Source organism: Grampus griseus, assembly GCF_964374135.1.
Source record: "Grampus griseus genome assembly, chromosome: X".
Classification (NCBI taxonomy): domain Eukaryota; kingdom Metazoa; phylum Chordata; class Mammalia; order Artiodactyla; family Delphinidae; genus Grampus; species Grampus griseus.
In genome coordinates, this window is record NC_138999.1 from 4,712,360 (window position 1) to 4,729,735 (window position 17,376).

Sequence of the window (17,376 nt, forward strand, 5' to 3'; positions counted from 1 at the left end):
GTAGCCCCCACTCGCCACAACTAGAGAAAGCCTGTGTGCAGCAACAAAGACCCAACGCAGCCAAAAAGAAATAAATAAAAAATTTATTAAAAAAAAAAAATTGGGTGAAAGTTCTTTCTGTATAATGTATGGTGTATGTGTGTTATGTGTAAATGAAATTGCACAGGCTTCAGAGCTGTGTAATAAGTTAAGCAGCATAGATGGATCCAACAGTTATAGTCAATATATTTTGTTCTTTTGTGGACACTTTTCAATCGGATATGTTTGTTGGCGGCCGTCCTATGCACTTATAAAGAAATAACATTTAAAAAGCATGTTTCAGCCCCATTTCCTGTGGCCATTTACCCTGAAAGGGCTTCAGGGGCAATCAGTTCCCATGACTCCCCCCTCCCGGCGTAATCAGAACGTCATTTAAAGGAAGGTGATTTACTACAGCTCAATTTTGGACATAGTGATAAAGCGATAACTTCAAGCCCCGAAAAACAGGATATCAAGGACAAGGCTGTGATTAGCCCAGCTCATGACGCACGGGCAATGCATGATAATTAAAAACCACAAATGACCAAAAACACCCACCCTGAAATGACTCAGCATTTTACGTCTTCCTCTGTTGATCGGCCACTGTCCACCTTCTTTGTAGCACCAGAGGAAGCGTCTGTGAGTGGGGTCCACACGCGTTTTGCCCCTTTTCTGCCCGAGAACCTTCCTTTTAGTCTCCACGGAGCGTCTCAGGACTAGAGGTAGGAGAGTGCTTGTGATATTCTAGCATTGCTGGGCTTTGTTGTCATTTTGTATTGAAGGATAGTTGATGTACCATGTTGTGTTAATTTCTGCTGTACAGCAAGGGAATTCAGTTATACATATATATCTGTTCTTTTTCATATTCTTTTTCCATCATGGTTTATCCAGGATATGGACTGTAGTTCCTTGTGCTGTACAGTAGGACCTTGTTGTCTATCCATCCTGTGCATAATAGTCAGCATTTCTGAGCTTCAGAAGATGGCACTGGCTTGCTGGAGGATAGCTGAGCCCATCCTGAGCTGCAGAGCTGCAGAGCTGAACCTGTACATTCCAGAATGCACGCACTTGATCCCGTGCAGAGACGATAGAAGATGATTGTAGATAGTAATAGGCCAGCTGCACAGTGGATCCTGAGGTCCCAGGCCCCGTCCAGGTAAAGAGATGACCCTCCCACGAACGCCGTATTGCTCTGGTCCCAGTTGCCTGATTTGCGTTGAGATGCCAGTTCCTCTAGTTAATGCCCTAAGGACCAAGCCTTGGTCTTTCCAGTCCATCTTGGAGAATGAGTCACTGCTTGCCACTCTTTGACTGACTGCATCATGCCCTAGTCCTAGGGTAGAATTTTGCACCAACCCTGTCTCCACTGGGCTCTCCTCTGCAGAGTCCAAAGTGAGGAGATGTGCCCAGTTTTATCTTGAGGGTTACTTTGGTGGGCACCATGATGAGAAGGATGTCAGACATCACCTAGGTTCCACCTTGAACAGTTTCATTACTGCGCCTCTGCGAGTCTTAATAGAACAAAGCCCCTGCTTCTCCCGACCTCAGAGCACAGTGGTTTACATAGTACTATCAAGTGCAGTCTTTTCACTTCCATTCTCTAAAGTTAGCTCAAAAGGAGCCTTTATTTATGTTCTAGCCAGTGTGTCCTGGTCCATTATCTTGTGAATAACCTGGCCTGGAACGCAGCAGAAGAGAGAGCCAATGCTCCAGGCTGGTTATGTACTTTTCCGAGGTTGCACGGCTAGCTTGGGACCTGACTCCAAGGCCTCTTTCCACTTACTAAGATAAATCCTCTGGGGGATTTTTTTTTTTTTTAACATCTTTATTGGAGTATAATTGCTTTACAATGGTGTGTTAGTTTCTGCTGTATAACAAAGTGAATCAGTTATATGTGTACATATATCCCCATATCTCCTCCCTCTTGCGTCTCCCTCCCACCCTCCCTATCCCACCCCTCTAGGTGGTCACAAAGCATCGAGCTGATCTCCCTGTGCCGTGTGGCTGCTTCCTACTAGCTATCTCTTTTACATTTGGTAGTGTATATATGTCCATGCCACTCTCTCACTTCGTCCCAGCTTACCCTTCCCCCTCCCCGTGGCCTCAAGTCCATTCTCTACGAGGTCTGCGTCTTTATTCCTGTCCTGCCCCTAGGTTCTTCAGAACCTTTTTTTTTTTCTTTTGATTCCATATATATGTGTTAGCATACGGGATTTGTTTTTCTCTTTCTGACTTACTTCACTCCGTATGACAGACTCTAGGTCCATCCACCTCACTACAAATAACTCATTTTCGTTCCTTTTTATGGCTGAGTAATGTTCCATGGTATATATGTGCCACATCTTCTTTATCCATCCATCCGTTGATGGACACTTAGGTTGCTTCCCTGTCCTGGCTATTGTAAATAGAGCTGCAGTGAACACTGTACATGACTCTTTCTGAATTATGGTTTTTCTCAGGGTATCTGCCCAGTAGTTGGATTGCTGGGTTGTATGGTAGTGCTATTTTTAGTTTTTTAAGGAACTTCTATACTGTTCTCCATAGTGGCTGTATCAGTTTACACTCCCACCAACAGTGCAAGAGGGTTCCCTTTTCTCCACACCCTCTTCAGCATTTATTGTTTGTAGATTTTTTGATGATGGCCATTGTGACTGGTGTGAGGTGATACCTCATTGTAGTTTTGATTTGCATTTCTCTAATGATTAGTGTTGTTGAACATTCTTTCCTGTGTTTGTTGGCCACCTGTATATCTTCTTTGGAGAAATGTCTATTTAGGTCTTCTGCCCATTTTTGGATTGGGTTGTTTGTTTTTTTGATATTGAGCTGCATGAGCTGCTTGTATAATTTGGAGATTAATCCTTTGTCAGTTGCTTCATTTGCAAATATTTTCTCCCATTCTGAGGGTTGTCTTTTGGTCTTGTTTATGGTTTCCTTTGCTGTGCAAAAGCTTTTACATTTCATTAGGTCCCATTTGTTTACTTTTGTTTTTATTTCCATTACTCTAGGAGGTAGGTCAAAAAGGATCTTGCTGTCATTTATGTCATAGAGTGGTCTGCCTATGTTTTCCTCTAAGAGTTTGATAGTGTCTGGCCTTTATATATGTCTTTAATCCATTTGGAGTTTATTTTTGTGTATGGTGTTAGGGAGTGTTTTAATTTCATTCTTTTACATGTAGCTGTCCTGTTTTCCCAGCACCACTTACTGAAGAGGTTGTCTTTTCTCCATTGTATATTCTTGCCTCCTTTATCAAAAATAAGGTGACCATATGTGTGTGGGTTTATCTCTGGACTTTCTACCCTGTTCCATTGATCTATATTTCTGTTTTTGTGTGGCAGTACCATACTCTCTTGATTACTATAGCTTTGTAGTATAGTCTGAAGTCAGGGAGTCTGATTCCTCCAACTCCGTTTTTCTTTCTCAAGATTGCTTTGGCTATTCGGGGTTTTTTGTGTTTCCATAGAAATTGTGAAATTTTTTGTTCTAGTTCTGTGAAAAATACCAGTGGTAGTTTTGATAGGGGTTGCATTGAATCTGTAGATTGCTTTGGGTAGTAGAGTCATTTTCACAGTGTTGATTCTTCCAGTCCAAGAACATGGTATATCTCTCCATCTGTTTGTATCATGTTTAATGTCTTTCATCAGTGTCTTATAGTTTTCTGCATACAGGTCTTTTGCCTCCTTAGGTAGGTTTATTCCTAGGTATTTTATTCTTTTTGTTGCAGTGGTAAATGGGAGTGTTTCCTTAACTTCTGTTTCAGATTTTTCATCATTTTTGTATAGGAATGCAAGAGAGTTCTGTGCATTAATTTTGTATCCTGCTGCTTTACCAGATTCATTGATTAGCTTTCGTAGTTTTCTGGTAGCATCTTTAGGATTCTATATGTATAGTATGTCGTCTGCAAACAGTGGCAGTTTTACTTCTTTTCCGATTTGGATTTCTTTTTCTTCTCTGATTGCTGTGGCTAAAACTTCCAAAACCATGTTGAATAATAGTGATGAGAGTGAGCAACCTTGTCTTGTTCCTGATCTTAGTGGAAATGGTTTCAGTTTTTCACCATTGAGAATGATATTGGCTGTGGGTTTGTCATATATGACCTTTATTATGTTTTTAGTTCCCTCTATGCCTGCTTTCTGGAAAATTTTTTATCATAAATGGGTGTTGAATTTTGTCAAAAGCTTTTTCTGCATCTATTGAGATGATCATACGGTTTTTATTCTTCAATTTGTTAATATGGTGTATCACATTGATTGATTTGCGTATATTAAAGAATCCTTGCGTTCCTGGGATAAACCCCACTTGATCATGGTGTATGATCCTTTTAATATGCTGTTGGATTCTGTTTGCTAGTATTCTGTTGAGGATTTTTACATCTATGTTCATCAGTGATATTGGCCTGTAGTTTTCTTTTTCTGTGACATCTTTGTCTGGTTTTGGTTTCAGGATGATCGTGGCCTCGTAGAATGAGTTTGGGAGTGTTCCTCCCTCTGCTGTATTTTGGAAGAGTCTGAGAAGGATAGGTGTTAGCTCTTCTCTAAATGTTTGATAGAATTCATCTGTGAAGCCATCTGGTCCTGGGCTTTTGTTTGTTGGAAGATTTTTAATCACAGTTTTAATTTCAGTGTTTGTGATTGGTCTGTTTATATTTTCTGTTTCTTCCTGGTTCAATTTCGGAAGGTTGTGCTGTTCTACAAATTTGTCTATTTCTTCCAGGTTGTCCATTTTATTGGCACATAATTGCTTGTAGTAATCTCTTATGATCCTTTGTATTTCTGCAGTGTCAGTTGTTACTTCTCCTTTTTCATTTGTAATTCTATTGATTTGAGTCTTCTCCCTTTTTTTCTTGATGAGTCTGGCTAGGGGTTTATCAATTTTGTGTATCTTCTCAAAGAACCAGCTTTTACTTTTATTGATCCTTGCTGTTGTTTCCTTCATTTCTTTTTTATTTATTTCTGATCTGATCTTTATGATTTCTTTCCTTCTGCTAGCTTTGGGGTTTTTTTGTTCTTCTTTCTCTAATTGCTTTAGGTGTAAGGTTAGGTTGTTTATCTCACTGCTGTGGCCTCTCCCACTGCGGAGCACAGGCTCCGGACGCGCAGGCTCAGTGGCCACGGCTCACGGGCCCAGCCGCTTCGCGGCATGTGGAATCTTCCCGGACCGGGGCACGAACCCGTGTCCCCTGCATCGGCAGGCGGACTCTCAACCATTGCGCCACCAGGGAAGCCCTAGATGTCACCTTTTGATGATGTCAGAGTCATGCTTATTCAGGTTAAAATAGTTTTTCAGGTTTCACCATACTATCGTCCTGGGTTTCCATGAAGAATGGGAAATATGTCAGCAGCCGCCACATTATGTATTAATTATGTGAGTGCCTGCCAAGAGCCAGAGGCACACAATTAAAACGAAGTAAGGTTTTATTTATAGACATGGAAAACAAAGGTGGAGATTTAGTCTTTCCTTTTTTTTTTTTTAACTAAACAAAACGGAATAATGATGGATGGGAGGGGACAGGCGAAAAGAGAAACGCTGACGGTTATCTTTCCCGGGGTACACGTGTCCCCCAGACGTGTGGACTGAGGCATTCAGGCTCACTTCCTCTGTGCTGCTTTCCGCCCACCAGGCTCAGGGCTGCCCGGCCGACTTCCCCACCCTTGGTGTTGGCCGGGAATGCCTTCCTCGGGGCTCTGCGTGCCGCATGCCGGGGGAGCAAGACACGTGATAGTCAAGGATGCAGGGCTGCTGTGCTGCGGGCCGTGCACAGGGCATCCAGAACGCAACACCGGCTGTGCATGGCCTCACCCGCACCCCGGTGCCTCCCAGTGGGGGAGCATTGTCCCCACGTGTGACGCCCACCTCCCCACTGCTTTCCAGCCCCCTCAGCTTCTCCGCCCACACGTGTGCACCTGCCACACCTGCCTGCTGTGCACAGTGGCGTGGACACTCCCGTGCACACACGAGGTGCTCTGAGTACATGTCCGCTTTTTTTCCCCCTCCCACTTCAGGGTGCCAGCAGGAAAAGAAAGATCACGGTGCAGTATTCAGAAATGATAGGCGTGTCCGTTTGATGACTGCCAAGGTGTGACCGATCATTTCAGGAAGCCCAGCTCCCCTCTGATTTATAGATGAGGCACTAGGGGCCTGAGGGAGGACCACGTGAAGAAACACAGAGCTCCGGGCTTTGAATACTCATTGGGCAGCCCGGGGAAGTTATATGGATTTATATCACAGGCTGTAAAGTCATCACCGGATAACTGGTGAAGCTCTCATAAAAAAGTTACTTAACACCTGTGTTTCTTCACAGTTCCACTTTTTTTTTTAATCTTTTTTCCATGTCACATCTTTCTTTTCTTTCCTTTTTTTTCATACTTAGGAATTTGTTTTTTTTTTTTTTTTTTTTTTTTTGGCTGTGTTGAGTCTTCGTTGCTGCGTGCGGACTTCCTCTAGTTGCGGCGAGCGGGGATTACTTTTCCTTGCGGTGCGTGGGCTTCTCATTGCGGTGGCTTCTCTTGTTGAGGAACACTGGCTCTAGACACGCGGGCTTAAGTAGTTGTGGCACATGGGCTCAGAAGTTGTGGCTCATGGGCTCAGTAGTTGTGGCTCACGGGCTCTAGAGCGCAGGCTCAGTAGTTGTGGAGCATGGGCTTAGTTGCTCCGCGGATGTGGGATCTTCCCGGACCAGGGCTTGAACCCATGTTCCCTGCATTGACAGGTGGATTCTTAACCACTGTGCCACCCGGGAAGTCCCACAGATCTTTATTTTCTGTTCTAAATATACAAGTTCAAAGTCTGGCATGAGCCACTTGAATCTGTGTCCTGAAAAATGACAACCAGATTTCCTACATACTTGAGAGGCGTGTACGTCGATCACTGAATGTGTCCTCAGGACCATGGCTTCTACCACTCCTTGTGGCTACACTGGCTATGTTTTCAGATGTGCTGTTTATTATTCCAGTGTTTGGCCACGTAGACAGGGTTTGGCTTCTGTATAAAGGAGCTGGGTTAAACAAGGAATGAGTCTGTGGTTCAGAAATCAGCCTGTCCATTCTGCAAATGTACGTCAATTACAGAGAAACCAGCCTCTGGGACAGTGTGTCCTTTGCAGTGCATGCCATACATAATCTACCTGTTATGAACCAGCCAAATATATTATTTTTTTCCCCCAGAGATAGATGCTAAGAAATGCATGTAACCCCCCGTTCAGCCTCACCCTCCACGTTTCCCTTGTTAATGAATGATCGGAATGAATTAAGATGTCTAGTTCTTGCTTACTTTACTTCTTATCCAGGTATCCGCAGGTTTCCTGTCCACATCCGTTTTGCCCTTTGTGCTCACCCTTGCAGATTGAGTCAGAGGGCTGCTAGAAAGCATTGCCACCCAAGATGATGTTACTAAAAATGGTGAAACTATTTTACTGGAAGATTACTCCGCGGCCTGGTTATTTGCCGTAGGGCACTCTGTGTGTTCAGTAAACCCATGGCAATACCTGACAGATTATTCCTATGAATTGGTGTCTCCAGGGTCATTCATATTTCCCAACTGAGATATTGCCCCATATTCATTTATAATGAGATTTTAATATAACAGCTGATGCCATCAGGATTCAGAACTGTAAAAGCTTTCACTGCGTGGGAAAAAAAAAAGATATAAAGTCTCCCTCTATTTGTATTTAAAAGCGAAACAGTAAATGTCAGGCATCCCTTAAAAGGCTGGATGAAACAGGCATTAAAGATTTATGGGTAAAAATCCTAAGCCATGTTCTGCAGACCAGTCGCCACCTTTGTTGTTTTCTTTGCTTCTTGTCTTCTGATTAAAATCCCCCCTTTTTTGGATATTAACCTTGTAAAACTCTTATCAGTCAGTCAGTGAACTCTTACCTAGGACCCCTGGGATCCAGGTAAAAAAAGGTGTAGCAGGGCTTCCCTGGTGGCGCAGTGGTTGGGAGCCCGCCTGCCGATGCAGGGGACGCGGGTTCGTGCCCCGGTCCGGGAGGATCCCGCGTGCCGCGGCGCGGCTGGGCCCGTGAGCCATGGCCGCTGAGCCTGCACGTCCGGAGCCTTTGCTCCGCAACGGGAGAGGCCACAGCAGCGAGAGGCCTGCGTACCGCAAAAAAAAAAAAAAAAAAAAAAAAAAAAGGTGTAGCAATGATGAAACACAATGGCAGTCTCACCTCCAAGGCTGTCCAAGATGGAAAACAAAACTCGGGAAATGCTGCAAGTGCCAGTGTCAGGGATCATTAAATGCCTATCAGGAGCATCGAGTGCTGGGCTCAGCTGGGCTCAGCTAGGGCAGCCGGCTTGACTGTCAACTATGGTAGGAAGCCTGCAGGTGAGACTGAATGGGTCCCGGGTCCAGTGTTCCTCTTTAGTGGTTCCAGGATGGGGGAGTTGTCTTGTCTACAGATAGATGGAGAGTTGGGGTGGGCAGGTCTCCTTTACAGTTAATCTGTCTACCCCAGGGTTTCTCAGCTGCAGAACTGGAAGACGCTTTGCTGTAGGGACTGACCTGTGCATGGAAGATATTTAGGACCCACCTGCTAGATGGCAGTATCAACCCCCCTCCCAAATGTGACAACCAGACTTGTCTCCAGGTGTCGCCCCATGTCCCTTCAGCTCCAGATGACAACCACTGACCTACAGTAAGCATTTAAAACGCACGAGGCACTATTCACAATAGCCAAGACATGGAAGCAACCCAAGTGCCCATCAACAGACGGTTGGATAAAGAAGGTGTGGTACATATATACAATGGAATATTGCTCAGCCATAAAAAAGAATAAAATATTGCCATTTGCAGCCACATGGATGGACCTAGAGTGTCTTATGCTTAGTGAAATAAGTCAGACAGAGAAAGACAAATACTCTATGATATCACATGTATGTGGAATCTCAAAAATAATACAAATGAATGCACATACAAAACAGAAACAGACACAGAAAACAAACTTATGGTTACTAAAGGGGAGAGGGACATTGGAGGGACAAACTGGGGATATGGGATTAACAGATACAGACTACTCTATATAAAATAGGTAAGCAGCAAGGATTTACTGTATAGCACGGGGAATTACAGCCATTCTCTTGTAATAACCTGTAATGGAATATAATCTGCAAACACCCTGAATCACGATGCTCTGCACCTGAAATTAACACAACATTGTAAATCAACTATACTTCATAAAACAGTAGAATAAAATGCATCCGTCAGAGTTTTGCGGTGGAGCAGGGTTCCTCAGCCTGGGCACCACAGTGCTGACTTTGGGGGCCGCATCATTCTTTTTTTTTTTTTTTTTTAAACCTCTGCAATTATTAGTTTATTAGTATCATCCAGGACTCAGATCTTCAGTATTCCTCCTGAAATTACATAAAACAAATGCAAATGGAAAGAATCCAAGTCAAAATTATATAACAAAACAGCACTCCATCACAAAAGCGTGTAAAATTACAAGAACGCTATTTTAGAACACTGGCACTTTAAGAGAACGATAATCTCAAAAACGACAAAATTGCCAAATTGTTCCCTAAACTGTTAAGCAGATAAACATATGACCCTGATGAATGAGCTTGAGTGCTGTAAAGAAAAATCAAATTCAAATAAATCAGGTAATTCGTACTGAAATACAAAGTTTGTCTTCTTCCCTCATGTCTATTTCATTTATAAAGGGGCAAACCATAATATAGGAAAATATACCTGATTTAAAATGTGGTATACGACTTTAAAAGTTGGCCCAATTAATTAAAAATACCTTTAATGGAGGATCTCAAGTTTCCTAAACAATCCATATTTAGATAAATAGGAGAAGACATTTACAGCCAGCACTTTTTCTCCAGAGCCTTTGTTGGGACTAATATCAACAACAACAACAAAAAAACCGTAATATGGCAGTCTTGTATTTTAAGCTCACGCTTTTGGGGATACATTCTCAGTCTTAAATGTGGGAACTGCAAATATAACTGCCATTACGTGGTAATGGGAGTTAAAGGATGTAGAGTCCTCATGTAAAGATTAGAACATACTTTTCTATTAGTCCTTCAAGGACAGACTTTCAAAATGTTTGATTCTAATAATCCCGTGCTGTGAGTAGATTGGTTACTCTTCACTTTGTAAATGAACCTGGGCTACATGACATCTGATATCCACCGATCAAGATTTGAGTTTCAGTTATGGATGAAAGCTGTCTCAATTAAGCTTTTATCACCCTCATCATGAGTATGCAGGGTGCGTACACGAAAGCTTTTTATCAGCTAACTCTACGAAAGATAAACACTGTAATAATTCGTGTGATCCAAAATGGGCAATAGCAGAAGACTAGCTTCCCCTTAGGAAGAAACTTTTCAGACCTATGAAAAGGACAACAACACTAATAAAAAAAATTGTGTTTACTTAGAAGCATTCAGAATGTCAACAAAACAGCTGCAACTTTTCTTTTTACTGCAATTACAGAGTGGTATTCAGTTAACAGAACAACAATTATTTCATATAAGCTACATCAGAGACAGCTGAAGATGAAAAAACTACCATCCCCATATATAAGTAATTTGTGCTGTGCACCAACAAGAACCTGCTTTAAATTTCCCTGCCAATTTACAACCCCCATACTATACCAGGCAAGGTTAGTGGCTATTGAAAATACCACCAGGACAGGGCTATCTAAAGACACATTCGGTAGTGTGTTAACTATACAAAAAAAGACACTGTACAGTTTAAAAAAAAACCTTACACAGCCTTACATTTCAGTTTTTTTCTTTAAAAGAAGTGAGTTGTGTACAGGGGGGTTAAATGCTTTATAGACAAGAAAAAAAAAACTGTGCTGGAACCAACTTATTCATCATCATCGTCATCTTCCTCCTCTTCCTTCTTTTTCTTGCTTTTTTCAGCCTTGACGACTCCCTCTTTTTGCTGCATCAGGCTTCCCTTTAGCTCCGTTTGCAGCAATCTCCTTTTCGTACTTTTCCTTCAGCTTAGCAGCCGTCTCCTAAAGCTGCTTGTCATCTGCAGCAGTGTTTTTCCACATCTCTCCCAGTTTCTTTGCAACATCGCCCATGGGTAGGTCAGGATGCTCTCCTTTGATTTTTGGACGATACTCAGAACAAAACAAGAAAAAGGCCGAAGGAGGCCTCTTGGGTGCATTGGGATCCTTGAACTTCTTTTTTGTTTCCCCTTTAGGAGGGATATAAGTTTTCCTTTCTCTTTCATAACGGGCCTTGTCCGCTTTTGCCATGTCTTCAAACTTTCCTTTCTCTTTAGCAGACGTGGTCTTCCACCTCTCTGAGCACTTCTTAGAAAACTCTGAGAAGCTGACGGAAGCATCTGGGTGCTTCCTCTTGTGCTCCTGCCGGCAAGTTTGCACAAACAATGCGTATGATGACATTTCGCCTCTCGGCTTCTTAGGATCTCCTTTGCCCATGCTTGATTATTTTTCCTCCGCGAAGCACAGAGGCGCCCAGTGCCCGTCCGGCTCTCACTTGCCCCGGCACTGTCTCTATGGAGCTCAGTGTACTGCAATCCCGCATCATTCTTTGATGTGGGAGCGTCCTGTGCATCGCAGGGGCTTGAGAACACCTCCGCCCTGGTCCAAACATTGCTGAAGGCTTCCTGGGGAGGCAGAGCATCCTCTGCTTAGCACCTGTGAACTGGAGACAGGAAGGAGCCCCTGGAGGCCTGACGGAAGCGGGAAGAGGGCCCCTGCGTCCTGTCTGCAGCTCTTCCCCCAGGTTTCCAGGCAACTTTCACTCTTGCTGGAGGACACCCCAGCTTGTCCGAGCTGAGTCACTGGGCCAGGGTTTCCTGGGTCCCCACGTGCCGCCTCTGCCACAGATGAGGAGACTGTGGGCTTATGTGAGTTCACGGGATTGGCCAAGACACTCTTCAACGTAGGACGGCTTTGCCAGGGCTGACTTCTTCAGTTGCTTTTCTACAGAGCCCTGCCTTCTGATCCACAGCCCTTTGTCTGTAACCAGAAAGAAAAGAAAGAGATTGGAAGCCCAGTGTCTGGCAGCAACACTTGTTCTGAACCAAGGAATGTAAAACTGATGTACCGTTGAATAGTCATTCTTTAGCCGACAGAATGCAAATATCCATCGTGTTTATCGCTGCGGAACCATTAATATGTGTGGTTGCAGGTTGCTTTCTAAAACTTTGCTCAAGGTATATGGATTACATGATATATTTGAAGATATAGTATGTGTGTGTATGTGTATATATATATATATGAAGGTAATGGTACATATATAGATATCTATATATATGAAGGTAATGGTGAATATATACACATATAGATGTATTATATCTATATATATGAAGGTAATGGTGAACATATACACGTATAGATGTATTATACCTATATATATGAAGGTAATGGTGAACATATACACGTATAGATGTATTATACCTATATATATGAAGGTAATGGTGAACATATACATGTATAGATGTTTTATACATATATATATGAAGGTAATGGTGAATATATACATATATATTCCAGTTGTATTGAACGACAAATTTATAGATATTCCAGTCTTACTCAGATATCGTTGACGTTAACATCGTATACCTTTCAGATGTACAGCACAGTGATTTGGTATACCATGTGTATTGTCAAATGATGAGCACCATAATTTTAGTGACCATCCATCACCTCACATGGTTACAATTTTTGGTTGTTTCAATTGCCGAATGGTGTGTGTGACAGAATGAATGCTTTCAGTGTAGAAAACGACTGTGTCTGTTACGAGTGCCAAAAGCCGTCCTAAGGCAGCTCAGCGTTGGAGGGGGTCTTTGAATCCTTTTAATAAATTAGTTTTGATTTTTTTTAAAGCCATTACTTTGTAAAATCCAAACAATTCTGAGCTCTGAAACACAGCTAGCCACACTTGTTTGTGTTTTTTTGAGACCGAGGACTTGGGGTTGTAATTGCCAGCAGGCAGGGTTCATTTTTAGCTCGTGGTGACTTTGAACATCAGATGGCGTTTGCACTATGTGGGTGTGTTTTATTTTTTTCCCATTTACTGTATCATCATATGCTCTCTTATACCCTCAGAAGCAGCTTCCAGTGCTTAAAACCTCATGACCTTTCTGCACTGTCCAAGTTTTGCAATAGTGTGAAAACGCTCCGAAACCTAAATGCGGCCAGAAGAGTTGGGCAGAAGGACTGTGCCTTTTGGACCCTGTGCTCAGAGCTTCTGTGCCCCGTGTGCTCAGGGGGCAGCTTCTTCCCAGCCTGTGCACCCGAAAGGCAAAGAACCCCTAACTCAGGTGGACCGTGTGGGTTATGAGGGCCCAGCCTGGTGTTCTGTGGCCCTGGACGTACTAAGCTGAAAGGCATGTATTGACTTTGAAACGGCCAGCGATGTGATTCCGTTAAAAAAAAAAAAAAAAAAAAAGTACCAAGTCCATTTTTGGTTAATTAAGAAGAAGGGAAAAGTGTCGTTTGGTGAGCAAGCATGTATGCCTCTGCGTCAGGATTTCCCAGCCTGGGCACAGTTGATCTGTGGGCCTGGGGAATTCTTTGTCGTGGGATGGGTCTCGTGCATCGTGTGATGTTTAGGCGCATCTTTGGACACCATCCTGGAGATGCCAATAGCACCTGCTCTGTTGTGAGAACCAGAATGACTCCAGACACCACTAACACCTCTGGGGGGTGGGGTTGGGGGTGGGCGTTGGGGACGAGCTGCAGAGTCACCCCTTGTTGACAACTACCGGGCTAGAAAAAGCATTTAAGAATTAGTAAGACAGAGCTTGGACTGAGAGCACGATGCACCACCTTGGCACGAATGATACCTGGGGCCGGATCGTTCTTTTGTTGGCAGTCATTGTGGGATATTCATGTGCATCCCTGGATTCTACACATGGGATGCCAGTGGGTAGAAGGTCACAGCTTGTGAGCACAGCTGTGTTGCTTGTGGAGCAACGCCCACAAGCTGTGACAACCAAAAATGTGTCCAGACAGTGCCACCTGTCCCCCAGAAGACAAAGTAACTGGGGCTTGACAGTCGTTGGTCTAGGCGGACCTTATATTACAGGTGGGAAAAAATAAATCTGTGTTCTATAGGTAGTGTTGGGGCCAAGAGTTTTCCTGCCCCACCATCTTGTCACCCATCCCCTGGGACATCCAAAGGGGTGTCGAAAGCCATTTGCCTTTCTGGGCATGCCGGGTCATGTCACATAATTGACATCTCCTGAGGCAGACTCATCACGGTCGGCAGCAGGCAGTCGAGTCCAGGAACTTCTAATTGCAAATGAGTCCAGGTGAGGAGTTCATTAATCAAGGAGGTGATAGTCATAACTGTCTAGAGCTAGAGGGTGCACCCTCAGGTTTTTTTGGTTGGAAGTGACAGAAACTCAATGCCCCCTCACTCAAACCCAGAAAGGGATTTTTTCAGTTGCACAGATGGGAGGGAGGCTCACAGCGTCAGAGGAAGAGCCCCAGGAACCAGGACCGTTGGCCTTAAGGAGCTGAAAATTCTTTGTAAGTCCAACTGATATGACTTGTCACTGCCGTCTGTGGCTGCTGGTGGAGGGGACCACTGTATTTGAGAGTTGCTGGTTTTTCATCCTGGTTAAATGCAGTGGTGTTATTACCATTTTATGTACATTTGGGAGTGGATGTTTTGGTAGTTATCCGTCACTGGATACAAATTGCCGCACATTTAAGGGCTTAGAACAACATCCATTGATTATTTCCGTGTCTGTGGGTCAGGTGTCCCCGCATGGCTTACCTGGCTCGTCTGCTCACGACGGTCTTTACAAGCCTGCAAAATATTGGCCACAGTCGTATTGTCACCTGAAAGCTTGGAATCCCCTTCTAAGCTCATTCAACAGGTTGCCAGAATCTAGTTCCCTGTGGTTGTAGGACTGGGACCCTCAGCTCCTAGGGGCCACCCCTCCCTAAAGGCATTTCACACCACGACTGTTTGTTCCATCCAGGCTGGGAGGATTGCAAATCCTCTGCTTGGAGTCTGTTTCCAAGGGATCACCTGATTAGGCCAGGCCCCCCCACTTCAATCTCCTCGTTGAGTTGCACAATGTCAATTGATTAGGGACCTCAATCATATTCCTTCACTTTTGCCAAGTCTTACATCTCAGCACCCCCCACACACACACATCCTCAAGAGGAGAGGATCACACAAAGATGTGGGTACCAGGAGGTGGGAGCCATGGAGGCTATCTTAGATTCCTGCCTACGACAGATGCCTTTTCGTGGCAGGACCTGGGAGCCTAAATACGATTTGGAAAATAGGTCTCTCTGGACAGCCCTTGCCTCCCTACACCCAGTAGACCCTAGTGACATCCTTCTTCTGTGATCCTAGCTACCAGGTCAGCTCTCCCCTCCCCCCAGCCCCGTCCGGTCCACCCAGGCCTTACAGCAGAAAGTGTTCTCTTATTGGTTGGAAGTTATCACTCCACTGCTGTCCGTGTAGACCTTCCTTCTGTCCTTACGCAGAAGGTTCATTGGACCCGGGTCTATGGTCCCTGGGCCACGCTGGTGGGCCCAGATCGTCACCAGCGGTGACCTACAGTCCTGTTTGCATTCACAGTGGGGGGTTGGCATTTGTTCACATCTCAGTTTGAGGCTGGAACATCACGCTAGTGAAATCAGAAGACTTGGTGGTGTTTTTTTTAAAAAGTAAACGTCAGCTTGATGTGTCTTTTTGAACGCTTTTTTAAAAAAACTTGGGGTAAAATCCAACAAATGGCATGTTAACCGTTCTACAGTGTGTAACTGAGAGGCACTTCGTGTATCAGCCACTTTGTTCAACTGGTACCTCTCTCTAGTTCTAGAACTTGTTCATTATTCCCCCCACCAAAACCCCATACCCTTTATCAGTCCCCCCCAAACCCAACCTCCTTTCCCTTTAGCCTCTACTACTCATCTCCTTTCTGTGTCTATAGATACACCTCTTCTGGACGTTACCTATGAATGGGATCACACAATATGTGGCCTTTTGTGTCTGGCTTCGCTCCCTGAGCATCATGTTTTCAAGACTTGTCCGCGTTGTAGAACCCTGTTCTTTTTTATGGCTGAATCCTGTAGCATTTTATGGCTGGACTGCATTTTGTGTATCCGTTTACCTGTTGTTGAGCGTGTGGGTTTTCACGTTTCAGCTCTTGTGAGCTGTGAGCCCCGGGTGTGCAGATGTCTTTAACAGTGTGGTTCCGCTTCTTTTGGGTGTACACACAGAAGTGGTCTGGCCAAGTCATGTGGCCAGTTTATGTTTCACTTTCTGAGCACCTGCCGTGCTGTTTTTCACCTCCAGGTTTCATCTCTCTTCATCGTTGAGGTCCTCATTTTAGACGGTTGTCTCTGCTGTGGCTGAGCGGCCCTGAGAGGTAAAATTACAGCGTCTCCTGTCAGAATTTGTGTTGAGGAAGATGCAGTTTATCCGTGAGAGAGCGCCTGGCAAAGCCTCAGTTTGTACCATGAGAGTTTGTAAGACTTGTTTCTGTCTGCCCAGCAGCCTGTTGGGAAAGGTGGGACAGCCAAGGCTCAGGTGAAATACAAGGAAGGAGGGGCCCAGAAACCAGTCACCTGAAACACAGGGTCACATGGTTCCAAGGTCACGAAAGGAGGCCCGTGGGTCCCGAGAGGCCATCAAACCTGTCCTGGTGGCTGGAGATGGGCTTGAAATTCCGTAGGGGCGATTCCTGGTCCTGTTGGGAGTTGCCGTCGGGCGGGGCTGCTGGTGTTCCAGATGGTGGCAGGGATCCCAGAAGTCTCTGAGCTGTTGAGTTGAATCTGCTCCCCAACTTGAAATGGGCCACGGAGCCGGGAGTAAACAGGGTCTTCTGGAACCCTCCCTCCACCTGCCTGTTCTCCATCACACGTCATCTACCTCTCACCTGCGTCCTGGCCTCCCTCTCCTCTCCACCCACAAAGTGTTATTACCCCCATCCAAGCCTGCCTTGGTCTGGGGACAGAACTGGGTGTCCTGAGGTCCAGGGGATGGAACCAATGGCCCATCACCTTATGAAGATTCAAATTCCAGTTAGATCAGGAGCCTTTCTCTCTGTGTTGACTGCACTAATTTCCGTCTCTCTTCCAACCCCATTTCCTCACCCTCAACACATACAGTTGTGTCCAGTGGACACATTACGAGATTAGGGATTTTATCAAACACAGCAGTGTGAAAGCGGCTGAGTGACTACTTACAACTTATTTTCAGCAAAAAAAAAGTGCTCCTGGCCACTGCCCAAGCATTCATTAGGACATGAAGCCTCCTAGGGTGCGATGGTGTGTGTGCAATATACGTGGCACCTAATTATATATTCCATTAGAGCCATTGGAAGAATCAATATGGTGACTCCAGATGGCCTTCTTTAAAGAATTACATGAATGCCATACATTCCCAGCTACCTTTGAGC

At 44.5% G+C, this 17,376-nt stretch overlaps 1 pseudogene across 1 annotated transcript; it reads right to left on the reverse strand.

The window, feature by feature from the left end:
* Window positions 1-10,303: 10,303 nt before the first annotated feature.
* LOC309839787 (high mobility group protein B1-like) lies at window positions 10,304-11,419 on the reverse strand (annotated as a pseudogene). Its single transcript has one exon. The product of its transcript is annotated as a high mobility group protein B1-like (transcript).
* Between the last annotated feature and the right edge of the window lie 5,957 nt (window positions 11,420-17,376).